At 40.8% G+C, this 26,798-nt stretch overlaps 1 long non-coding RNA gene across 1 annotated transcript in view; it reads left to right on the top strand.

Annotated features, from left to right (window-relative positions):
* The first annotated feature begins 1,852 nt into the window (after positions 1-1,852).
* Positions 1,853-26,798, top strand: part of LOC142047169 (uncharacterized) — a 45,781-nt gene continuing 20,835 nt past the window's right edge. Inside the window, exons 1-2 of the long non-coding RNA XR_012656341.1 lie at positions 1,853-1,941; positions 3,246-3,310. This is a non-coding gene — a long non-coding RNA (uncharacterized LOC142047169). The remainder of the gene's footprint in view (positions 1,942-3,245; positions 3,311-26,798) is intronic.

Here is a 26,798-nt window from a genome sequence, read left to right as displayed (position 1 = left end):
AGGGAAACTGCAGAATGGAAACCTCCTGTTAAAAATGGGGGAGGGACGAGTGAGGAAAGGAGGTTGCAGTGTTTTATGGCTTGACTCCTAGAGGCATCTCATATCTTGGCTTTTAGCCTGCAACGTGCAATCTCTGTCAGTGAGAAGCCATGCCACAAGCTTGGAAATAGCTTTAACTCTACTGCAAAATATTGCAGTCCATGTTCCTCAAGCATAATATGTTTCTGTGCTGGGTGCATCTTGTGATTCTGATAATAAATGAGGTAGGCGAAATTGGGGGTGCTTATCTTCAGTGCGTAATATCAAATGTATTGGTCAGATCTATGTTGGAGAAATTGTTTGACTCTACTAGTCTATCAGACTATTCCATCTCCCACACCCTCGTTCTTTTATGTTTTGTTAACAATTTTTAGCATATTGGTCTGTTATGGCTGGGAAATAAATTAGCAGGAAGTCTGTTTTGAATTGTCAGTGTAGTAGATACAGGTGAAACACTGGCCCCCAGTTTGGCAGAAGTATAGTTCTGCAACCTTCAGCCAAAGCCAGATCTAGGCTAACATACAGAAGCCAGTTAGAAGGCCAGCCGTGGTAGAAATGTTGCTGCATAGAGATGAGAGCCAGATGAAACTCTTACCGGCTCACACAAACATTTCATGAGTTTTGCGTGAGTCCCAGAGGGTCAGGGACAGCTAACGGCTCTCTCTCTCCCCTCATCTAACCTCCCCCAGTGCCACAATAGATACCACTTTCCTTTTCTACTGCATCTTGTGTCATTCTCTTTAGATCAGAGAGTTTGATGATCTAGAACCGAACCTCCTCAGGCTCTCTGTTCTGGGAGGCAAACCTCCATCCACTCTCACTTTAGAGAGGAGATGTTGGTAGTGATAGCATCCTATGGGTATGGTTCTAGAGGTGGTAGGTTGCTGGACCTCTCAATTCTGCAACAGTAGGACTCCAAAGCCTCCACTAGACCTTAGGGGGTCTGAAATGTCCCAGCATGCAGCACAGAATTGATAAGGAGTCTGGCATCAGTGAAAGAGTCACCTATTGTCAGGGTAATACCAAATAGCACTAGCCCAGCTTTCTCCCAGCTAAGGTTCTCAAATGACTTGGCAAACATTTCTGCATTGAAGCCTGGCAGCCCTATGAGCCATTATCCCCATTTTACAAATGGAGAAATGACATTTGTCCACCTCTGCTGTGCAGATGAAAGCTCTGGGTTTTCCTCTTCCTTCATCGGGCACCTGCTGCTCCTATCCTGGCATTACTCACATCCGATAAGTCACATCTTGTTTTGCATAATAAACACCAACTCTTGTTTCCTTCCTTCCCTTGCTGTTTTGTTCTGTTGCCTTACCTGACTATAGGCACATACTCCATTTCATTCTTGAATCTTAATCAAAAAGCGAACGTGAGTCTGGCTACCTGGCTATCCCTTCAGGAGTGGAGAAGGAGAACATGGTGTTTCTGCCCCTAGAATGAGGGTTATGGGATGATGCATTAGAACAGAATGGGCTCATGGTGCTATTCTGTTGTGCGATACTACACCAGTTTCTTAGATTTTTTCTTTTTTTTTTTTTTAACAAAACCAAGCCTGGTTGTACATAATGCTGTGCAGTTGGGAAGCTGTGTCAAGCACATGACATGTTCCCTGCCTCAAAGAACTCACATTTTATAGGCACAAACTGGTACTCTACAGAGTAGTGTACTTACATGCTCGGAGTAAGCTCGGATCCTTTGAGATGAGAGGTGCTTATATCAATGGGAAATACTGGTTTCCAAAGCATGTGATATATTTGCTTAGTTCCCTGTGACCTCTATTACAGGCACCTGTCTCATGCTAATACCCCCCAAATGAAGTATTTGAGGATAAACCGTATCAGACGGTGCTGTTCCTTTTTTGCAGTCACAGTGTACCTGATTCTGCAGGCACCTAAGCATGTGAGTAATTTTCTGTATGTGAGGAGTCCCCATTGACTCCAATAGGATTCTTCATGTGTGTAAGTGTTTATGAGATTGGGCTGTATAATTTTAGATGATAGTGGATATAATATTTGGCTTGTGTGGAAGCCTAGTAATTCTAGCCGCACATGCTCACTTCCTGATTTTTGCTTTTAAAAATGTTGCCACTATTAGGAGGACAACTGAGGTTCAGCACTCCTGTGAAATATTGGTCTCCTTTTTTCAAGCTGATGTATAGCTGCTGTGTTCTGGCGAGGTCTCAATATGAAAATCTGAGCTAGGCTAAAAATATTGTCAACATAGTTTGCCATTGACTTAAAGCAAAAATCCATTGAGTTCAATGGAAGTTCTGCAACTGGAACCCAGCAAGAGAAAGACCTTAGACATAGCATTACAAACCCATGTATTGTACTTAGGTAGTGCCCACGTAGTGGAGAAGACACATTGCTCGGTTGTAATGATTAAAGGGGATTCTTTTTTTGAGGCCACTGGACATAAAGAAGACCTGTGGGTGTTTTTGGCTCACAAGTTGGCAGAATAGCCCATCTCATCCCCAGACAGAGTCCCCCGTCTGATATGGACATTGTAGCCATAGACACCAAGACTGAAACTGAACCCACTCAGCATCCATAGATGGGACTGTTGATTACTGGGCAACTTACAGATGTCAGCTGTTGCACAATAGAACAACCAGTGACGTATGAGAAATAGATTTCTGTTTCTCAAATTGATTAGATCATCTCAATTACCTTATTTTATTTTTTTCTGAATATTTATTTGCTGCTCAAGTCAATAATCTCCAGAAACACAATTCTGCTTATAAATGTAATTAGTGGGCTGAATTCCCAGGCATCCCGGTGTGACTTAGACATTTCTAGCAACTAAATGAACAAATGCAAATACATGGATATGGGGAAGTAGAAATTGTTTTGTTTTGTTTGTTTGTGTTACCATCACATATAGGATCCCTGGTCATGGACCAGGACCCATTGTGCTAGATGTTTGTACAAATACGGGACAAAAAATAAGTTCCTATCCCAGAATTTATACTCTACATAATAAAATGTACAGTGTGGTTGTATTGCTCATTTTCTGCTTAACTTGGTCACATCTGGAACAAATCGGTTGTTTTTTATGGATTCACAAGAAGTTTTGATGATAGGTATTTTCCTTTTTAAAAAATGCAGTGAAAAAGAGAAAATGCAAAAGCAGAATATGATACTGTAAACTGGTGTCCACTATCACCTGTTACTTAAATGTATATAATTCTATTTGTGATTTAGGAAAGAAAACACCCCACATTTCCATATGGAGAAAGCCTCTTCTCTGACAAATGCAGCACCATCGGGTAAAAATTATTATAAAACGTCAGAACAAGCATAAAGCAGCATTTTACTAGCCTCCAGGCATTCATAAATAAATTGCAGGCCTGTGTGTTCCTGAAAAGTACAAGTGCTATCTTGATTGCTTTTGTCACCCATCCCTGCATTAGTTCATAAAGATAACTGCAGACTATCAACAGCAATCTGGAAAAATAGTGCATCCTTCGTTAAAAGCAATAGCCTATTAAATTTTAAACAAAAGTGCTATAACTTTTTCCAAACGTGAAAGAATTTTTCACTGCAAAGCTGGTTTTGCAGTGATCTAATTAGTTAACAGTAAAGCAGACACTAAAAAAAAAAATGCCAGGCAGGACCCACTCGGTTCTAATCAGATTACATTTCGGTACTACATGCTGACAGGGGATAACAAGAGAAAACTCAAAAGTTTTCTGTGCTATGGATGCTGAGATCAGAGCAGAGGACAATACATGTTTGTTACAGCATGATTAAGCTATTTAAGTATATTATAGATAGATCAACATCTACAGTAAATGTAATAGCACAATATAAAACTCAAACATAAGTGACTCAATTTCAATTCCTTTATCCGATATTTTTTTCTTTAGAATTGGGTTTGATCACCAAAAACCTATTTTCTGCTGCTTCTTTTAAATCTCTCCAATCAAGAATTATGTTCCCCTGCTTTAGAAATACTTTGCTGTGGAAAATCTGCTTGGGGCTGTGAGGTAAGATGTTAGGACTGTTGCTTTAAATATTTTTTTTTTTCATGCACATGTACGAATCATTTTAGCTTGCAACCATTTGCTGACTACCAAAGCACCTTGAATTTTCCTTTCCTGTTGCATTTCAGGACCTAACCTATGGCAATGGAGTAATGTCCAAATTGAAACAGAGGGGTATATATTTAGTTACAAAACAGCTAGTGGTGGCAGCTAATTGTATATCTTAGGTGAAGGTTTAAAATACTAGCATTTTAGTGAGACTAAGCTTCCACTGCTTTGCAATTAGTCAAGTGGTTGTACTCATGTAAAACTACTGATTTTTTTTTTTCAATTGTAAATTCATTTTACGAGTTAGATCTTTGATATTCTCAGAAGGCTGGCTGTGAATAGCTGCATGTTTTAACCCAACCTCCTCTATGGGCTGTAATAACGTGACTTTAAGTATTTTCTTCTGGGTTTAACTGTTTCAATTAAAATGTAAAAAGTGTGTGTGAGAGAGAGATTTGGGGCAAAAGACAAGAACGTGTATTGATGAAGGATTCATTTATTTCTGGGGTTAGAAAGAAAGGGCTAAAATAGGCTGGAGACAAAACAATACATTTCCATTAGGGAACAACTGGGGAAGGAGTGCGTTCCGAATTAACATCGACAGGGTGCAAACAGATCGAGGCGCGTTTACACTCCACCCTGGTTATCCGGGGTGTGTGATTTTAATTTGAGGCGGAATATTACACCCTGGTGATGGAAAGCGTCAGGCAACACCATAAACCCAAACCCCTCCTCGCACAGAGGTGGCAATTGCCTGGCTTCCTTTCCCTGCCCCCCGTGTAAACAGCCGGAGGGGCGTGTGTTTGTGTGTGTAACCTTGTGTGAAAACTCCTCTCCCCCTCCCTCCTGCACGCTGTAATTTACTGACTCAAGCCTTCTGAAGTCAGGATTGTTTTGTCCAGAAAGCTCCCTACAGGCTGATCTCCCCCAGCTGGCGGTTAAAGCGTTGGGCAGTGGAGGGCACTTTGCACCAAGCACATTCGAGAGCTACGGATGGTTTTTCATTTGGAAAGTGTTGCGTTTCCATCTACTAGCGCCCGTACAGGAGAACAACGTGACTGTCCCTCCAGAGCGCCTTTTCACCCCTTCCCCAGGGGGGCACCGCACAGAGAGAGGCGGGGGGAGGGCTGCTGCTGCTCTGTGGCTTTAAGGGACTCCAGCGATCAGCCTGGCAGGCGCCCCTGAGCCTCACAAAAGAACAGGATGTTGTTGATTTGTAACCAAACCACAGAGAGGAAATGATTGTAAATTTCCTCTAAACATCCCCACTGTCTGCCTGCCTGCCTCCCTTCCGCCTCCTCCTCCCCCGCGGTAGAGGAGCTGCTATTGCTTGCAATTTCCAAGGGGGATTTCTGCTGGGCAAATGCATCCCACCTCGTTTTACAGCTTTCACCTCCACCCCCTTAAATTAATCTGCTTTTAGCTAGCACATTACTGATACCTTTTGTGTGTGGTTGGGTGTGGGAGGAGACCGGTTTCTAGTTGACACCTCGCCTGCAAAGCCAGTCCGGCACCTAGAGGGGGAGAAGGGAGTGAGGGGTGTTAATGGATTGTGTGTCTGTCTCTCTTGACAGAATGAGTTGCATTATCTGTATTTGCTTATCCTAATTCGTTTACTATTCAGGATGCTGCAGTGGAATAAATGTTTAACTCAGCCCTTCCTCCTTTAAAGCAGCGCTGGACTATTACAGCTCTCCCTAGTTTGATGTAATTACCAAGTCTTAACACCTTAATATTTTGCTGACTAATTTCCTTCCCATCCCCTCTTCCAAATACCCAGACTATATACGTAGAAAAAACAGAAACCTTACAGGCTGGAAAATTTATGATTTCAAAGGAATTTCCTACATGCACAGGATCTACGTCTTTTTTTTTTTTAATTTAAAACCAGCTGTATATCAGTATTTAATTCAAGTATTCATGGGCCCAATCCAGAAGGCTTTACTGTGGAAACGTTCCGATTGACGTAAGCAGGAGTTTTGCGTGAGTCAGGAACACAGAAGCAGGAGAGTAGTTTGGGAAGTTACAAAAGGATAAGGAAGAAAAGTAAATTCTCAATTATTTTGCCTTCAACACTTTTTATTTTTTTGTAAAATTGATTTTGAACTGATAAGATCTTACTTGTGTTACCTTAGAAGACCTGAAGAAGAGCGTGTAAACTTCAAAGCTCGTCTCTTACCAACAGAAGTTGGTCCAATAAAAGATATTACCTCATCTAGCTTGTCTCTCTAAGATCTTGGTAGAGGTCTCTAGGCACCACTCTTCTACTAAACCTACTAGTTTTCCTTGTAGTTTTCCTTTTTTTACTGACTGTCAGGGAATGTACTGAGGTTAGTGACCTGCAGCCTATAGAAAGATAAGTCTGGGCATCTAAAGTTTTGGTGGCACATTTGCACAGTAGTAATGAGTGGTATGGTGAAATTTGTAAAGGGAAAGTATTGGTTACTGACAAACAAAACCTTATAGTAGTTCAAGAAAGCTGATCTGGAAGTTGCGCTGTAAAATATCTGATACCGAGGCTGTCTCATAATAATGATCAGAAAAATATGAAGCTTACCAGTTTGATGCAGGTCAATTCCTACCTTTGTATTTAAAGAATTCCAGGTAGTAAGATGGGTGTTACATCATTATACAAATCTGTACCATTTGGAGGATAGGAAATGTGTAGGTCAATGTCTCATCTCCAGTTAAAATTGCTGGATAATTGGCTGCAACACCGAGATTAAGGTTAAAAGAAAAATGTGAATAAGAGGGAACCACCACCCTGTACATGAAGCAAGGGAAGCAATGAAATATACGTACAATTTCAGGCTTATTTAGGTTGGATGTTTCTCTAGAGACTATAAAGCCCATCCCTCTGCATTGTGGCAGGACTGATTTAATTGTTCCTAAACCATCATTAATGGATGGGTTTCTAGGCTAGTCTTGAATATCCTCAGCACTGGTGGTTGAGTCCACAACTTCCGTTGACAGCTGGCTTCATTGCCAGTCTGTGCTTAGAAAGATTTTTCTGACTCTTCAAAGTCTATTTTCCCTGCTGCAGCTTAAACTCATGACTGTACCGTCCTCGCTGGCTGATGAGAATAATTGAGTCCTTTCCTGTTGATATCATCCCTTTGTAGCTGGCCCTGCTGCTCCTCAATTTTCTGTTCTCTAGACAGAACATGCCTAGTTCCTGGAAACTTTCCTCATCATAAGCCTTATTTTCTCAAAATGATTGATAGTCTAAATGAGGGTACGATAATCCCTCCCTGGGTAAACCAGATATGCTGGGGCAGACCCAGTGAGGCTTCTGCAAGGAAAGTGGGGATTCTCCAAATTGATTTTTTTTTTAAATGGAAAATTAATGAAATAGTAGACACTGAATGTGACCCGCTTAATTTTCAAACAAAGTTCTGATTCAGCTAGGTATTTTAATCATGTGAGCTGTCCCATTGACTTCAATGCACTATTAATGTGCTTCTAATTAGAATGTGCCTAAGTGTTGTGCTGAACTGTGGACATAAAGAACTCCGAAGAAAAATAAATAGCAATATTCTCTTTTGCACTCTACATTGTTTGGGAAGGACTGGCTGACACCACGTTAGGATCCAGAATTCCACACCCTCCTCTAAAATTTGGGGGGTTGGTGGCTAGTGTTTTGGTTAATATCCCTCTTTTGGTTAATGTCCGGAAACGGAGTTTGATGAGCAGCTGCTCATCAGAATGGGAAGAAGCTAATAGTGAAGTGTCCCACTGTTGGTCCAGTATTTAGTTACTGTATTGATGCTTTGCAAGAGGAAGTGCAGAGTGAGCTGGTGAAATTTGCCAATTGCAGTTTAGATTATTTATTTTGCTTAATTTTTTTTAGGATGGCAATAAACTCCTGATGGATTTAAATGCTCTTGGAGTGGGCAGGGAAGGAGATTAGCCATCCTTATGGCAGATTAAATGCAATGTGGAGAAATATAGAGTAATGCACATTGACAAAAATAGTCTAAAATTCAAATTTAGTGGGCTCTGATTGCAGGTTACTCCAAGGAAAGACTCTCTGAAGTCACTGTGCACACCTTAGTGGAGGTATCTGTCCATGCTGTATGTTAGAGGGGCTGACACTGCATAATCAGTTACAAAAACAAAAGAGAATCCTTGGGTGAATTTAAAAAAAATAGAGGAACTAATAGGCTATGATGTCTACAAAAACACAACAATGTCACTATCTCACTTTTGGAGAGGACAGGTGTTGGGGGTTCGTGGGCTGGGGGGTAAGGGACTCTCAGGCTGCTGGTGGCAGAGGGGGTGCCTGAAAGGGGAAGAGGAGGTGAGCTGTGTATGGTAGGGGGAGGGCAAATTTATGCGCTCCTTTAAATGGTGCTCCTCAGCCCCTGAATATAATAATAAAGAATAGTACAGAGAACATTGCAATGGCGTATCATTGTGCAGACTCTGTAGTAAAGGTAATGCTGAGATTTGCACTCCAAGCAGGTCTAAAATTCCATTTTTCCAGTTTAAAGATTGAATTCAGTCTCTCCATTAGGCACAGTAACTCTTCCTGGGACGATTTAATTTTCATGTAACTAAAAGCATGTGCAAATTTTAGAAGGGGAAACGTATAGAAATGCTCCCTTTTAAAAGTTTGGCCTGCTAGTCTCATGTTTCTTTGGCTTCCTCTTACTTAAAAACGTAAATGTTCCAAAAGACTTCGAATTTCACTTAGTAACTCATCTTTACTGTCTCTTGGACACAGGCTAAGTATCAGAACTTGAGCTATTAAAATGTAGGAGTTACTGCTCTAGATTTTCATGACCAGTTTTGGAGTAGAAAAGTGATGGAAATGAGAAGTGTGGCCAACTGTTTCCATTCTCCAGTGCCACTCAACCCGAGGTTAACAGCTGGGGTGTGGCGCTTTTTTTCAAGGGGAGGGGCAGCATTGCAAAGAGAAATGGAATGAAAAGGGCTAGGCATTAGGTAATGAGGGTGAGGCATAGAGGTTGGCAGTAGGACTAGGAAGCAGCACTGGAGAAAGTTTATGGCTCCCACTGTCTGTAGCTCCCCAATCATGCTGAAGATCCCAATTTCCCAGATCTAATGGCCCAGCTCCCTAGTTCCATGAGCCCCCACTGCTCTCCCGTAACCCCATTCTGTATAGAAAATAACTAATTTCCTTGCTGCTTAGGGTTGCTTATTTCAATCAGTACTCCTTAACAATGCAAACAGATACCCAGGTTTGGTTACTTATAGTAAATTAGTGGCTGAGATAGAAAAGATACAGAGAAGGTCAATAAAGGTGGTTGAGATGTGGAAGGATTTATATATAACAAGCAATGACAGAGACACTGGTTGTGTGTTGGAAAGAAAGGCTAAAGGGTAGATAATGGAGGTATTCAGAATTTGTGCAGGGTATAATCAGTCAACCCTTCTTTGTCGTTCTGTCTTACAATGCAACAAAAAAGAGCTGCTTGATTAAAGTAGTGACTGATAAATTTAGAGCACATGGAAAAGAATATAGCTTCACACAATGTATATTTAAGGCTACCATTTAGTCACAGGTATTTCTTTAGTAAAAGTGACAGACAGGTCATGGGAAATAAACAAAATTTCACAGCCCGTGACCTGTCCGTGACTTATACTATATACCTCTGACTAAACTGTGGGTGGGGTGCCACTGTTGGGGCTGGGTGCTCCAGGAGGGGGCCACTGCTTGCGGGGGCACCCTGGGTGGCTGAGGAGGCAGGGCCCACTGGGAAGCAGCTGCTCCGGCTGCCCAGGGACTGCTGCTGGGGACCGCTGCTGGTTGCTGCTGAGCAGTGGCTGTTAGGACGCCCCTGGGACCACTGCTTGGGCGGTTCCCAGGGCCAGCTGCCCGAGTAGCAACTGGTATGGCTGTCCCCAGGGCCACCTAAGCAGCTGGCTGCCTGGAACCAGCTGTATGGGCAGCCCTGGGGTCAGCCACACTGGCCGCTGCAGAAGTCATGGAGGTCACAGAAAGCCATTGAATCCATGACGTCTGCGACCACCGTGACAAACACGGAGCCCAATGTATAGTTAATCTGTAGAATTCATGGCTGCAGGAGATTATGCAATCAGATGTGAGGGCTGAATATCTTTATAACACCGTAGTAACATTTTGTAGTTATAGATTAGATAAGGACAATCAAGCTTCATGCTTGGCTATGTAGATCAGTAATGCATTCCCCATTGTCCCACCATGTAGTTTTGCAAATTTGACTCCGTTTGTTATGAGGTGTGTATGTGTTCTGGAGGCAGTATATGTAGTTTGCTGGACTAAGAGTAGCATTCCTCAGAAAGGAAGCTGATTGGTATTTGGGCTTATAAGAAGGGCTTCTGTGCCAGTTTGTCTGATTGGAGTATATCTTTTCATTGACTTTGATTTCTCTCAGCTATCAATCTGTTGGTTGTGTATAATAAGAGTAGTAAATATTTCTATTATGGTAGCATCCAATGGCCCCAGCTGGGATTGGAGCTCTGTTGTGCTGGGGTGCAGCACAAACATGGGAAAGAGACAAGGGCTTACAGTGTTGCTAGAGGAACAACTTTTATAGATCTCATGGCTCTTTTCATAAAAGTAGGAGTGTTGTTGCTAACTTCTGTATCCTGGTTAAATTCTGTTGTGGAGAATGAAATTCTGTTTGCTTAGAGCTTTCCCCACATTTGCAATTGGGTACAGTATTCTCTAACCTGGCTCTGGCAGATATTCAGCCCAGAAACACATTCCCCTCTCCTGTGAATTGGGCAGGGGCTTTCTTGTTTGGTAAATGTGTTCCAAAATGAATCATTCTGTGACAACGCTTTTACAGTGGTACTTGCGTGACACCGGGTCAAATTTTTGCCAGGCAAACCTTGCAGCTCAATATATCTGTATAGATTTGTAGCTTCCTGGCATTGTATTTCTGTGAGAAAGGCGTCTCTAGACTTGTGTTGTGTTGTATTCTTTTGAGTTATATTGTTTAAGAATGCATCCCATTTGTCTAACATCTACACGTTGGACAGTGCCTAATGCAATGGAGCTCTGCTGTTGTTTGGAACCTCTGGTTAAATGTCACAATATAGGCTTTTCAAATGAAGACACAGGCCATTGATTAAATCGACTCTACGCTGGAGGCTGTGACCTTGTCCTTCCAGTGTCTGAGGATTATGTGTTTGGCTACAAAGCATTGCTACTATCGCCCATTAATGTAAAGGAAGTTTGTGATCAGGGATCTGAATGATCAGTGAGAAGGCATTGGCATTGCTCTTCCTGGAATGATTTCTGTGGAAGGTGGTGGGAAAGTAGAGGCTGAATTAAATCTATTAGCCTAATTCCACCCCCACCCAGTTATGGACTTGACCAGGGGTAGGCAACCTATGGCACACGTGCTGAAGGCAGCACGTGAGCTGATTTTCAGTGGCACTCACACTGCCTGGGTTCTGGCCAACGGTCTGGGGGGCTCTGCATTTTAATTTAATTTTAAATGAAGCTTCTTAAATATTTTTAAAACCTTATTTACTTTACATACAGCAATAGTTTAGTTATATATTATAGACTCATAGAAAGAGACCTTCTAAAAATGTTAATATATTACTGGCACACGAAACCTTAAATTAGAGTGAATAAATGAAGACTCGGCACACCACTTCTGAAGGCTGCCAACCCCTGGACTTGACACTGAATTAAATCCTTTCACACAGACATTTTCTAACCTTTTAGTAACATTTATTATGGCGGAAAAGGTCACTTCTGCAGCTCACTTGCTCTCTTGTCTTTAGCTGATGGTTTTTAATGCTGTGTGGCAACAGTTCATGTCCACCCCTTCTCCCTAAGTCTTATGAAGAATGATATATAATAACCTAGTCACAATATAGGCAACATCACCCTTTGGAGGAGAGAGTACAAGATGTGTTTTACACCAGCTTCAAGGAATGTTGTTTACTGCAGAAATTAACAAGAGGGCAGTGAAAGTAGACCTTGTTTTGAACTTTTTTGGAGAACAGGTTTCTTCACAGTACAGAGCTCTCTAAATCTGCTCAAGTCAGACTGGTATCAATACAGTAAACCACCCTCAAAATCTTCAGGAAAATATCTTTAAAAAACCAGTGTGAAAGGTGATGTATTGGCGGCCTTGCAGACAGCATCCTCTCCAATGAGAAGATACTCTGGGGCTGCCCAGGTTATAAGCTTCCCCATGCTGCCTTATCAGCATCCCTGAAAAATTGATCTGGGCTGAGGTTAATATTCATTCCTCATATCCCATGCAGTCATTGGCGTCACCGCTGAGAATGTCAGGAAGGGTCCCATTCAGAATATCTTTTGTGAATGGGACATGTGCTTACTATGAACTGGGCTGACAATTTGCTGCCCCCCCACCCCCCCTCAACTGAACACATCTGGCACAGGTCTCTTTACTGCTATCAGATGTAATAGTGTCTGGTCAGTACCCAGCTGGGGCCTGATTTATGCTGGTGACCTAGAGACAGAAGGTATTCAATCCCTGATCCTGTCACTGATGTCAATGGGAGTTTTTGCCATTGACTTTAATGGGAGCAAGAGCAGAGTCTTAGTCCCTTGGAGATCATAGAATGTCAGAGTTGGAAAAGACCTCAGGAGGTCATCTAGTCCAACCTCTCTCAAAGCAGGACCAATCCCCAGACAGATTTTTGCCCCAGATTCCCTAAATGGCCCCATCAAGGATTGAACTGACAACCCTGGGTTTAGCAAGCCAATGCTCAAACCACTGAGCTATCCCCCCCATTAATTAATTATAATTAATTTTATATTAATTAAAAGAACGTTGCTGGGTTTGGGGTGAACATCACATGTCTTTATTAGTTTCGGATCCTTTTATTAAACCCAATGTAACACACCAAAGGTGGTAATGTCTCTCTTGCCTTTGTTATACAGGGTTCCAATGGACTTCGCAGCTCTATCTGTAAAGTAAGCACAATCCTCCTTGAATGTTGTCTTCCCTGTCAGGTACTTAGGTATGCTATTCCAGTTTTAAAAGCACCAAACTTCTTCGTTTTACAATTTCCTAAGCACTCCATGATCCCTTAACACTGTTTTATCAGAGCTTGTTGTGTATCCTGAACCTTTCTCAAGCATTGGTTCCTGCAGCATATCACCCTTGTACTATGCTGACAGAAGTAGGACAGACATCAAGAGAAAACTGTTTTTGTACAATTTTGTATTTTTGTGCCCTCAAACTTTGTGTGGAATGTATTTTGTGTAAATGTTGTGATCCACTCAAAAGTATTTAGCATATTTACTGTACGCATTTTATGTAATTGTTTTTACCCCACTGAAAGTTTTCATGACTTCTGAGACTCGGATGGATGACTATCCTCGTTACATCTTCTGTTACTTTATTAATTTTACTAGAGAAAGTGTTTTGTTTTCAACATAAAACAGAGCAAATTGTAGTCATGTAAAAATATGTGGCTTTTAAAAGCAAACCATTAACTATGGATGCCTCTCAGGATGGAGGAAGGAGATCTGGTTAATTTCTAGTAGGACTGCAGAAACCTTATTATCTGACACAGGAGGGTTAGAATTGGATAAATTAAGAAGTCCTTTCTAGCTCTATCATTTTTTTGGGTAGCGAATGGGCATTTCCAGCTTCAGGCTGTATTGTAGTTTAGGGAAAGAAAAGACTTACAGTGTTAAAATATTGACTCCATCTTCGTGCAAGAGCAGGTTAAAGTCTCCCAGTAAAGAACTTAGTGTTTGCTTCTCCCAAACACTTACAGCTAGTGCCACTGACTACTTTTAGTAGTAATTTCTACTCAGTAATATGTATTTGAAGGATCAGACTATCATACACTAAGCTGATTAAGTTTTTTTATTAAAATTAATATCTAAAATTAAATATACACAAGTTAAGAGGGAAGGTACTGTACATCTGGGGTCAGGCTTGAGTCATGAGGGATTACAGGTATCGGTTGCAAGGACAAAGAGATACATACATATCACATAACCAGCATAGACCCAAACTGGGGTGGAAGAGTTTTTAAAGTGTCAGTGAATAAGTGGGCTTGGGTACGCCACCCATGGACTGTATAAGGCGTCCAAGTCAGTATCAGCATAGCGAATGAGTACCTGGGTGGGGTGCGTCCCTTGGTTCGTCAGGGAAGGAAGTGGGTTATTTCCCTGGTCGGCAGTCTCAATTACTCAATGTGGTATTGACGGGGTCCTGTGATGTGTTCTGCATAAATGTCTCTGGACCATCTGATACTGTTGGACACCATGAGCTGGGTGTAGCATTGACTGACTCCACACAGTCTCAGAACCGGGCTCATTGTCGGGGGTCCCACGAGCCCAGGGCTCCCACGATCAGGGGCGTGTATCTGGACCTCGCAGCCCTGGGCTCTCAGGGTCTCGGTCAGTGGGGTGTACTTCAACGCCTTCCGTGCTCGGGACTCGTGGAAGGCCGGGTTAAGAACAGGTTTGTAGTCCTGGGCATTGAATCTGCACTGTTTTCTTAGGCTTTGTTGTGGATAAATTAAGATGTACCTCTATTATTGAGATAGATTAGTCTAGAGCAAGTGCAGCTAGACATGGACTCTTCATCAGTTTCTTTTTGAAGGACACTCTGAAATGATTGACACTCCTGATTAAAACATTACCATTCACAGATGTGCAGGTCACAGAGCATTCTCTACCAATCACTCCACCCCAATGGTCTGGACCGAATATTAGAATTGTCTTTGAAGTTCATTTGTAATATTGAAGAGAGCAAGCAGCAGCTGCAACAAAACTGATTTCTTTAGGTGCCTTTACCCTTTTATTTTAGAATCAAATATTGATTCTGTAGCAATTTGAACCACAAATAGCTGTAAGCAGAACATTGTGTGTGACACTAGAAGTACTGTATAAACAGTGGGTTTTTTGTTGTTTTTTTTAATTCAAAAAAATTTGCAGCACGTCATGCAGCACGCTCTGTTTTCTAGCTTGTAAATTCAAGCTGTGTAATAATATTTATATACAAATGCTGACTGTGATTTTTCCATCTCGGAAAAAGGAGATCTAATTTAAAACCACCGTACGTGATGCAAAGCAGAGATTTTTTGACTTGCGTAGAGGTGCACATATATGTTGTACTTTTTGTTTGAAAGGGGATTGCTTTTTTTTTTTTTTTTTTTTAAAAATGACATTCTTACATGTGCACAGACTAGTGAAGGAAAGGTCATTTTGTTGTTTAAAAAAAGCAAATTGTGCTTAAAAGAAGAATGTTTCCTCCCCATGACTTCCTCCTCTGAATTTATTACTTTAAAATTCAAGTGACTAGCTGTCAGACTATGGCAGACCTCTAGACCTTGTTCATACTGGGATCAGTAACATGATGGCTACATGATTAAACACACCATGGCTTCTGTGGTCTTTGTGAACAGGGACTTTTTATTTATTTATTTATTTTCAAAGAGCCACGCTATCTCTGGCAAAAATCTTCTCCCCAGAACTGTGCTACAAACTAGCACCCCCAGTCCAGTGAACACTTGGTAGCTTTATTCACGTGACTAGTCACACCGACTTTATGTTTGCAAGATCAGGATCTAATCCCCTTTCACTCGTTGGTAGCAGGGATTGCAGCATAGATTTAAGACAAAAGCAATGCTTATCCATTCTAGCCAAAAACACTGTTCTAGAAACTTAGCGTGTTTTTGATCCCGCTGTGCATAAGGCCTTTGGTTTTCATGATGAAAACCTGTGCCTGTAGGACTCCTTTTATAAAGTGTATATCTGAGAAATAATTACACAAAACTACAGATGTGTCTCTGAGCTCAACTCCTGATCCAAACTTTCCCAGTGTGCATAGGGGTCTGGATCGGAATTTTGGTTTGGCCTGTTACAGAGATAAGAGTTAGATGTGACGTTTGGGTCCAAACATCTGTAAGTTCTTGTAGTTCGGATTCCTTTGTAAGCTCTTTGAGGCAAAGATCATCTTTATATATGTACAGCTCCTAGCACAATGGAGGCCTGAACCTTAATTTGGGCCTCTAGATGCTATCATAATACACATTATTATTATTTATTTAATTAACCCAAAATTTTGGATTGGGGCCATTTCTACACCAACTAGTTAAATTTCATTTGTAAACAATTGCTCAGAAGCAAGAGAGAGCCAGTTGTACAAATGCATGTAGCTGACGCTCCTGGTTGATCCTAAAACAGGTTTCTGAGCGAAAGAGAATAATGAGGTACTGAAATAAATTACACGGTGGACAGCATAGAAATCAGGTAACTTGCCTACTGAGGGGCTTGGACAATATATGGTATAAAAATAAGGTAATGCAATTTGACATTGAAGTTTCCTGTTACTTTTTAAAATTACACTCTGGTAATCTGGATACTTTTGTAGTCTATGTGTGTGTGTGTGTGTTTATATATATATTTATAGAACAAAACACCCAGTTTTATCACGTTTTTTAAAATAGCTTCCAGTATCAAATTAATGTGGACATTTTCAAGTGCTGCATATTTAATCCTAAAGCTCCTCACTGTTAATTCTCATAGCTGAATTACATAGATGGCAGTACTGAGTTGACAGAAACAGCAGGGGATTATATAGAAAAAGACAGGTGATTTAGATAAATCAGCTTTAGCCTTTGATCACCTTGAGACTGCCTGGAAAACTTCCTGGTTGTTCCTAAATTCTGAATTGTTCGGATGCTGGTGCTATTCATTCAACTAGCACATTGTATCCTATCCTCGGTGCTCTGACAGAACATCCCCCATCCTGAGGATGCAGAGTATTGTTAGTGTTGTAAAGAGAGGGATTAATGTGAGGTTTGGGTTCCAAATGCCAAAAGCTTTAGGTGGGGCTATCAAAGGAAGCTTTATAATGAGTTTAGTCCCAGTATACACATTATACATTGCTGCCACAAATCTATTTCAGATGCTAATATATACTGCGTCACACATGTTGGATGATATAAAGTACGCAGGGATCTCATTCCTTCTCACTTAGTTCTCAAAAGAAACAAAATGAAATACACAATTAAAAGGGACACAAAGTTATTCGGGGCCCCACATTTGGCCTGTTTTAACAGAGGGGCCTTTACCTTGCATTTTTTCTTTAAATGTAATGCTTATATGTACTGGTCATTTATATTTTATAGACACTGTACATAGATGTACGACTTTGTCATTTTAATAAACTAGTTAGTATTCTGACAGGAAGCACATGTTTTACATGTGCATTGGTTTTGTATGCCAGCCCTCCAGGATTGTCCTGGAGTCTCCGGGAATTAAAGGTTAATATTTAATTAAAGATTATATCATGTGATGAAACCTCCAGAAATGCATCCAATCAAAATTGGTAATTCTATGTTACGGGAGTTTGCTTTTGTCAAGCAATACAGTGCCTTATGCCTCTAGGACACTTTTTCATTCAATAATCTCATTACTTTGCAATACAAATACTCATTGAACACAGCTGCATCATTCTGAGACTGAAAAATTGTAGAGTGCCCAATTTAATCCATCCAGTCACTTCGTGGGCACCAGTTTTCAGATGGCGAAAGCAAGGCACGTGGAGGTTCTGCAGTTTTGCCTAGGTCTGTGACAGAGCCAGGAATAGAAGGTCTGGCTTTTGATTTTCCTTCACATTTCCTAACCAGTAAACGACACTGTCTCTGAAAAGCGAGATTGTCCCATGAATCAGATGTTCTAAAATCAAAAGTTAATGTCTTCATTGGTGAACTACCAACACTGCAGAGAACTCTGCTTGTTAGGTAAGATAAATTCATACTAGGGCTATTTTCCTGTGATAGATGTTATTAATTCTGTTAGTTTTCCTTTCCATATGCTTCAAAATCTGCAGTCAACCCAACTCGTTCATTTGAAAAGAGCACAGTGGATAGAAACTGTTGAATTCTGGGTTGCCCTTTTTCCAAACATCCTTTAAGGAATGCATTAGGGATGATACAATGCAGACTCACAGCTGCCATTTAGGGTGGAAGAATAGGCTGTGCTATCTTGTTTTCTTAAGATCACATTTGTTTCCTTCACCAACTAGGAAAAAGAAGATCTACAAACTATAATTTGATCACAGCTGTTTCTAGCAGTGGGCTCCAGAGGAAGTAAAGCTTCTAGGACAGTAGGTGTGAATTGGTTAATTTCAGTCCTTCTTGCTATGAAGTGTTACTTTGAAGCATCACCCCCTTCTGTTAACACCTGGGCTCCTTAAATGAAGACAGCACAAAGTGTTTGAAAAAACCTTGAATTTAAAAGAAAATTACAGCATGTTCTTTTACATAAGGTGTTATACTTTGCATGCACGGTACATTTGTGTTTGTTTTTAGATATAATCGTCCATAGCTAATATGTAAAATATGTTCCTTAAAGATTTCAGTCTTGCCCATACCATTATTCCTATGCCCCAATACGCATATGAATGTAAGCTCATGCACCAAGCGTCCACATATAGTGGTAGACTTGTTGACAGTAATAAAGGAGTAGCTGGATTTTATGCACCTGGCCAGTTCTACATTATTGTCCATTTCTGACTGTTGGCTGGCTGCCTCACTTTGAAAACCTGTACGTTTCTTGCCTGTTGTTAAATCTTTCCTTACTAGTTTACTGCAGATGAGAATTTGGGTATTTGAGACTGAAACTGATACCTACAAGCTAATTTACCAGTGATGATATTAATGGGCCAGATATTGGCAATGCAAAAGATTGCAAGAATTAAGAAATAGGATTCCTGAGAATGTGCTTTGATTTTACGTTCACATATGGCAGCAGAGCTGTTGCCCTTATTCTTTCCAGCACATTGCCAGGTGACAAAGGAAAGGTCATGGTGAGGGATGGGGGACGTGTTACCCAGGAGGCATATGATAAACTTCTGCCGTTCCCCCCAGTAGGGGGTTAGGATGACTTCCTCCTCAGTAGTTTTGTTGAATTAAGAGAAATAAAATGCAATGAGGTGGCGAGTTCCATTAGATGAGCAAAGTTATTGAGCCTCAGCACCCAAGAATCAGTCCATTCACAACAGCTTTATCATCAGGGAGGCTGTCAGGGTCAAGCCAAACCTCTTGTTCAGAGCAGGAGTTGAGGGTGTTCAGCTTGTCTGTTTGGTAACATGATGCCTTCCTCAGCAGGAAAAAGGACCCTGGAAAAAAAATGTGTTGACTGTCTGTTCTGAACAATCTTTACCTCTGGGATGATTGTTCTTTGGCCTAAGCAATGACCATGTGTGAATAGAATACCTGTCTTTGAAAACCAGAGTGACATGGCTTTAAAAATACTGCTGGACAGGAGATCAGTAGCTGGCATTTCCTCTTCTAACCCATTCAAAAGCAGCTTTAAATCGGATTAGCATTTTAACAAATGCTTCATGGTTTACTCTCCACAGGGAGGATCAAAGGACAAGGGGGGCTTTTCAGCTGTTTGTTTTTCCTTTATGTAGAAACTTTACCAGGGCCGTATTTTTTTTTTTTTTTTTAAACTCAGCAAACCATATGACCACAGGCTAAAATAAAATGTTGATTATCTGTTGACATTTTTTAGTTTCCTTTTTGCTGAGTTCTCACCCAGGAGATTGGCGTGCAGGTACTAAGCACCACAACTGCAATTTAAATCAGCAGAAATTGGGGGTTCTCAGTAGATCTGAAAACTGGGCTCAGCACCTGCCAGGAAGTGCTGTTTTAATTTAACTGCAATAATGATCCACAGAAAAAAAAAGTTGAGACCTGCTTGATAGCAAAACACAATAAGAAAATGGTTTCTTGTCTGTGACTGGGACTGCTGTTCTAGCAGAATTATTGTAGTGATTTACATATTGCTCCCTCCCTCGTCCGCTCCCCCTCCCCAATTTGAATTTTGGTACTGTCTGTGTTTGTATTTCTCTTACACTGTCTGCTCAAAATAAGGAGCAACTTGGTCTTTTTCTCCTAGCAGGATCTAGGTCCCAGAAGCAAAACAACAAAAAATAAAGTTATGAAAATTAATCAGAGCGTAAGCGTGGTCTTGTGTCTAAAGAAAAGTACGGTACTAGGAGTCTGGACTTCTGGATTCTATTTCTGGCCCTCTCACAAAATTTCTGTGTAACCTTGAGGAAGTCACCAAGGTCCTTTCTGCTTTACAGTTTCACCAGAGTCAAGGGATTGAGGCCTTGTCTACATCAAGGAAATTGCACTGGAATGACTACCTCAATAGAGTTGCAGACCCTGGATGCGGATGTGCTGTGTCAGTGTAAGGCTTGATCTGACTTTAACAGTAGGCTGGTTGTCACAGGGCAGTTTCTTTTCCACTCCTCCTTGTATTTTTCTTTTCATCTCAGCTACCCAGCTGCTCCCTGTAGGATCCATAAGCTCCTCACATCATTTCTTCTCTGTAGATGGGAATTTGCTGTGAAGACCCTTAATATTTTTGGTTGAAAGACCTAGTATTTGCTAAACAAACTGGTTTTGGATGGAAGCCTGTTGTATCTCAGGGGATTGACACCTAACACAGCCATTACTAGACACTGGCCTGAAATAAAACCCCAGATCTGAATACCTCCAAAACTTGAGTGGGTTTGAATCTGAAAGCAAACTTTGCAATTGACCCATGTTTTCTTATGGGCAGAGCCAAATGCCCCAAAACTGTAGGAAAGTTTAGATTCGGATGCCAGCATTGCAATTTAGACCCATCTCTACCTCAACCCAAGAGTTGGCCTAGGCTCACTTATAAATCACCTAGCTTCATAAAAGGCACATGAGCTCAATTTTGCATTGATAACAAAACTGGAACCCAGACTTACTAGGATCTGGGTGATCACAAGGCTGTTTGAAGACATTCATAACTTTTTATTTTTAGGGCATTATCTATTTCTTTTTCCCCTGTCTAACTTAATTTGGATAGGAATACATAAATTAAATACAGAATGAACATGAATCCATATAATGAATAATCTATATTTCATTGGCGAGGTGCTGTTTAATTGTTTAAATGTAGGAACAGCAAAGAACTTTTTCTGGCTGTTCAGACACAACATGTTGTGTGAGGAAATGTGGAACAGATGTACTCTTGTAGCTTGCTCTATTTGTCTTCTTAAAAATAATAAAGATGACAATTTCAGCTCATTTAATGCTTTGTTTGTTCAAATAAACCATTTGGCTAATCAATATTTATGGCAAACTGATAATACCTTTGTGACAGTGAAAGTTCCCAAAACAAATGAGACCACTTCCCATTTTTTGTTGCTGATAGATCTGGTAATGAAATCAGATGGTGACTAGACACATTCTAATCCTACATGCTTTTCTTTCATATCCATTTAAGTATGGGAAAAAACAAAACTGTCTTAAAACATTTTAGAATTTATAGAGTTTTTTGCATCCAGTTTAGAGAAAGCTTAACCAGAAAGGAAGGGTCGTACAGAAATCACTCACAATTGCAGGCATCATAACAAAAGCTGATGTTTTGGGTTTTTTTTTGCTTGTAGTTAGGTTAACAATTTCCCCTCCCCCCCTTTCAATATTGACTTAATTTATGCAGTGATATGAGAGTCTCAGAGAGTTATTTTACCAATTAAAGTGTGATGTTGCCTAATAATTGCCCAGGAAGGAATAAAGAAAAGGCCTGTTGCTCTAGGCCTCCAGATGTTTCTCATCTGGAATATGGAGCATTTTGTCTGCTTTTTTGATTGTAGCATAATAAAGAATGAAAATAAACAATAATTACTAGAGAGAAAAAAGTGCACAAGAATCCAAGCAGATGAGTTGAAAATGTGTAGATTAGTTATAATTATTCAATTACTGGTATTTTAACCCTTTTTCTTCCCTTTCCAGTTCTGAGACTTCAATACTGTTTAGAAATGTGAGTGCTTATTTCCAGAGGGTAACTAATTGGGACCTGTTGGCCTTTTTTGCCACCTAGTGCCTTCGCCCCTGCATTACTATGAAAGCATTGATCTATGGAAAGAGTGGGAATTCTTTTTCCCTAACCATCTCTGCTAAATGCCCCCAATTACTTTAATTTAACAGATTTAACCTAGGCATTCTCCACACTCTATGGACTCATGTAACCCTTCAGTAACTAGAATGAAAAGGAATAGGTTTCAATAGCACCTCTGGTGTTTTGGACCCAAAAGGTTTAATCATGACTAGCTCACACATTTTTAAACATGATGTATCCCTTTTCATGCTACGTGCTAAATCATGTGTAACATCATATTAGATAATATAATACATTTCCCCAGTATTGACATGGCCACAGATAAATGAACTGATCTTATAATTGATGATCCACTTTCTAAACTCCTGCAGATGCCAGGTTTATGGCCCAGATTCAGATAACATATGTTTAAGTTCCTTTGACTTCATAGGACTCTAGTAGGACGTAAGCCCATGCTTATATGGGTTGCTGAATCAGGGCCCTAAATCCATAAAGTTTAAACTCTCTGTCCTCATCTCTAATTGTGTGTACAATTCTGCTGTGGCCTGCATCTCTGATCTTGTTCTTCGCTATCTTCCCCCACCCCCTCAAACAACAGTGCCACACTTGGTGTATCATAGAATCATAGAAATGTAGGGCTGAAAGGAACCTCAAAAGGTCATCTAGTCCAGCCCCCTGCACTGAGACAAGACCAAGTAAAAGTAGACCATCCCTGACGGGTTTGTCCAACCTGTTCTTTAAAACTTCCACAACCTCCCTTGGAAGCCAATTCCAGACCTTAACTAACCTTATAGTTAGAAAACTTTTTCCTAATGTCTAATTTAAATCTCCTTTGCTGCAGATTGAACCCATTACTACTTGTCCTACCTTCAGTGGACATGGAGGACAATGGATCTCCGTCCTCTATATAACAGCCTTTAACAAATTTGAAGACTATCAGGTCCCCCTACCCAGTCTGCTTTTCTCAGGACTAAACAAGCCCATTTTTTTTCTTAACCTTTCCTCACGGGTCAGGCTTTCTAACCTTGTATATTTTGGTTGCTCTCCTTTGGACATGTTCCAATTTGTCCGCGTCTGCGCTAAAGCGTGGTGCCCAGAATTGGACACAATACCCTAGCTGTGCCTGCAGTATCATTAGTCACTCCTTCCATGTGCTTTGTATGACCCAATCTACACGTGGGATACTCTCCACCACTCCAGTTTGCCAAACTATCACCTGCCCTGCAGTCAAGGTCCCCCTAAAAATTCAGTGATTGCCAACGAGATGTGAACCAAGCCACCATTTAAACCTAACTATTCAGTCATATTTCTCCAAATTACTCCTATCTCTGGGTTTATCTGGTAGTCCCCGTCTTTTCCTTTTCTGGCTATTTGTAAATTCTTCGGAGCAATGACTGACTCTCAGTTTTACTGTGCTGAACTAATTATTCTAACTTAGTTTTTTGTTGTCGTTGATGTAATATACATATGTTGGTTGAATTACAAGCCAGGAAGTTTGAGTATTTTCAGTGCTGGACGAATAGCAATGAAAGCATTTGCTAATTTTGTTAGCAATCTCTTCTGATTAGTTAACTGATTCATTGTGTTCTTGGTGTACACATTTGTACAATATGCATAGTGTGTCCATACTCATCCTCATAATATATAACATTGGGATACAGAATCATAGGACTGGAAGGGACCTTGAGAGGTCATCTAGTCCAGTCCCCTAGCGGAACTCTGTTTTATGTCTGAGAAAGGCCTGAATCAGAAACTTGAACTTTGTGTTGAGGAGGGATTAAATCTGATTGCAGATTTGCAGTTTGGGCCCATTGCTTGTTTATAATGAGTTAAGTACAGTAGAAGTCCCACACTGTTGCAGTGCATTTTAATGTGCAAATTCCAGCTCTTGGACTAGCAAACCTAAGTTTATAATGGAGTTGTTCTGCCTTTTTGTATGCAAACAGGAACTAGAAGATGGAGGGAGACAGAGGGGAGGACATGAAATTTTTTTTAGAATAGTAATTTGTTTTCCACAGGGCAAAGTTGCCTTAGTGGAATTCCACAATACTGTAATAAATTATCAGTCTCCTTTTTCCTCCCGTTCTACTTGTCCTCAACAGAAAGGTCTATTGTTATGAAGCCCAGGATTCCATTGTATAAGACACCCCCATTCAAAATTAGAGAGTCAGTGGCTGATTGGTTGAGTGCTTTGCAGCATTATATAATGACGATTATTATGTATAAAAGTACACATTGTGTGTAATATTTCCTTTAGGTACCCGGCTGCAACCTCTATTGAGGCAGTGGAGGTAGTCAGAGCTCCCACATTTGATAATCCATAAATGGAAAAGTGGCACTTAAAATGATTTTATTCAGGTGAGGGCTCTGTAAGAAATGAAAATAAAGCTTTTGAATTGCTGTGTATAAACTTGAGTGTAAATGAAAAGCTTTTTATTTGGGTTTAGAGTTTTCTAAGCCAGTGTGCCATGTGGTCTGGAATCAAATGTTATGGGTAGCAGATCGGAACAGGGAACACTTCGAATGGCCAAAAAAAAAAAAAAAAGAATCACTCTAGTTAAGCTGGAACAGCTGAAATGCAAGTACGTCAGTAAACATGGAGTCATCTCATGGCAATGTGTTTTCCTGGGGAAGATTTGTAGGGGAGGACAGGACCAAAACCAAAACTCAAGTGCACTTGCCTGATTTATGTGTAAACATATAAATGCACTAGTTTATTAGTGTCTTCAATTTTACAGCTTTATTTCCAGTGTGTTGTGCACGCACCTCTTGTCAGCCTGTTCTGTCTAGCATTTTATGTGTGTGTTGCATAGCCTGGCTGGATTGGAGAACGCTCTCCAACTGCTGCCTACTTGGTGCCATGCCAAGGCAGCACTGTAAGATTTGCTTCAGTAACTTTACAGTTCAAACAGAGGAAAGCTGCCTCTACCCTGCAGACAAAGCAGAAGGGAACCAGTAAAACAACTTTTGCAGACATATGGAACTAGAGAAAGATCACACTTTAACTGCTTATTTAATTTGACACTGTCCTTAAACATAAGGTCACTTTATTGCATGCTTGAGGCCTGCCAGACTGAGGAAGTTACCTTGTGAAGGAAGGAACTACACCATACTGTCTAAATATTGTTGATTGTGTATTGAATGGAGGCCATAGCTTGAAAAATCTAAATAGTAGTTCTTTGTGCCCCTGTTTGCCTCCTGCCAAAGTACTTTCCATAATTAGGCTTAAAACATATTTACATTCCTGTTGTCTTTGGTACTAGGCACATATCACTGTGTGTATGTGCTCTCTATATACCGTACAAGTACGTTGCTCAAACATATATATTTATATTCACACAAAATGTACATTTCTACCCAGTTCTGATGAGAATAACTTCAGCAGATGGATAAGTAACTGACAAATGCTTTGAGAAATCTAGGATCGCAGAAGTAAGAGGTGGAAAAGACCAGTTTCAGCTACCCCAACCCCCCACCCCCGCCATGCAATGATACAATCTCCATATAGTGGAGATACAAGATATTAAAGAGATACTGTCTTTTTGTCTCAGTCAGAAGATCTTTGCTGAATGGGCCCTTAAAAAAACAACGACAACACAACAACAATCTGATGTGTCTATGGATGGGCTCAAATCAAGAATGCAGTAACCATACATAAAACCCAGAAATATCTGCTCTCTATAGCTGGCACTCATCCACTTGTAGCTGTGCCACTGGTGAGTGGGAGAGGGATAGCTTAGTGGTTTGAGCATTGGCCTGCTAAACCCCAGATTGTGAGTTCAATCCTTGAGGGGGCCATGTAGGGATCTGGGGCAAAAGTCTGTCTGGGGATTGGTCCTGCTTTGAGCAGGGGGTTAGACTAGATGACCTCCTGAGGACCCTTCCAACCCTGATATTCTATGAAGGGTGTAAGGGTCACTCACCCTATTGCATGAAGATAAAGCCAATATTCTCAGTAGCAAAGCATACATCCAGATTTATCTCTGTGGTATTTGGAATATGGTGGCTGCTACACAACTGCTTTTCAAATGCATTCCTTCCCACATCCTTCCATCCATGCTAATTAGTAGCCAGCCATTGAACACTTCCATTTTAAACAATGAACTTACATAAAGGAGGACTGGATACATTAGAACAGAAGTTCCTAAAATGTGTCTAGTGGAGAACTGTCTGGTCACATGGTACTGGCAATCCAATGCTTCCAGCTGCTGAATTTCGTTAAAAGGGAGCTAAACATACATGAATGACTCTCGTACTTTCATGTAAGCCATTACTGTAGCTTCCACCTGACTTTGTGATCATGAAGGGAAAAGGAGGTGTGGGGTCTGTACAATCACAAGTGGGAGGGGAAATGACCACAAAGTAACTTCTGTTTAAGATGTAGTTCATGCTATATGAAGCATTTGAGAACTCCTGAGTGAGGGGAATGGCAGTAAGAGAGACTGAGGTTTTTTCACCTCTAAGTCACCAGTTCAAATGTAACCCTGGCCAGCAGAGACTAAAGTGGATGCTGTTTCCTTGCTGGTAATCTTTGTGAAATAAGTGAGACAATCAAAATCAGTTCCCAAGAGGCAGGTGTCCACATCTTTGAAAGCTACCACTATAACTAGAACAATAGCATCCTTGTGGGCACTAGCTACAGAGAAAGCAGGGCTTGAATAGGCTATGGAGACTGAACGCTTCTTTTTCTCCAAGCCCTTGTCTGGAATGTGTTTTACCTCCTCCTAAAATTTCCCATTGTTGTTGCCACCCCCAGCAGTGGGATTTTTAAGGAAAATGTGTCTTGTAGACACAGCCTCGGAGAGTAGGCATCCCCGGAAGAGAACTGAGGCATTCTGATGAGAAAAGTGGGGGAAGTTTGCATTATTG

This window comes from Chelonoidis abingdonii, chromosome 7 (genome assembly GCF_003597395.2).
Source record: "Chelonoidis abingdonii isolate Lonesome George chromosome 7, CheloAbing_2.0, whole genome shotgun sequence".
Classification (NCBI taxonomy): Eukaryota; Metazoa; Chordata; order Testudines; family Testudinidae; genus Chelonoidis; species Chelonoidis abingdonii.
This window is presented reverse-complemented; position numbering and strand designations above follow the sequence as displayed.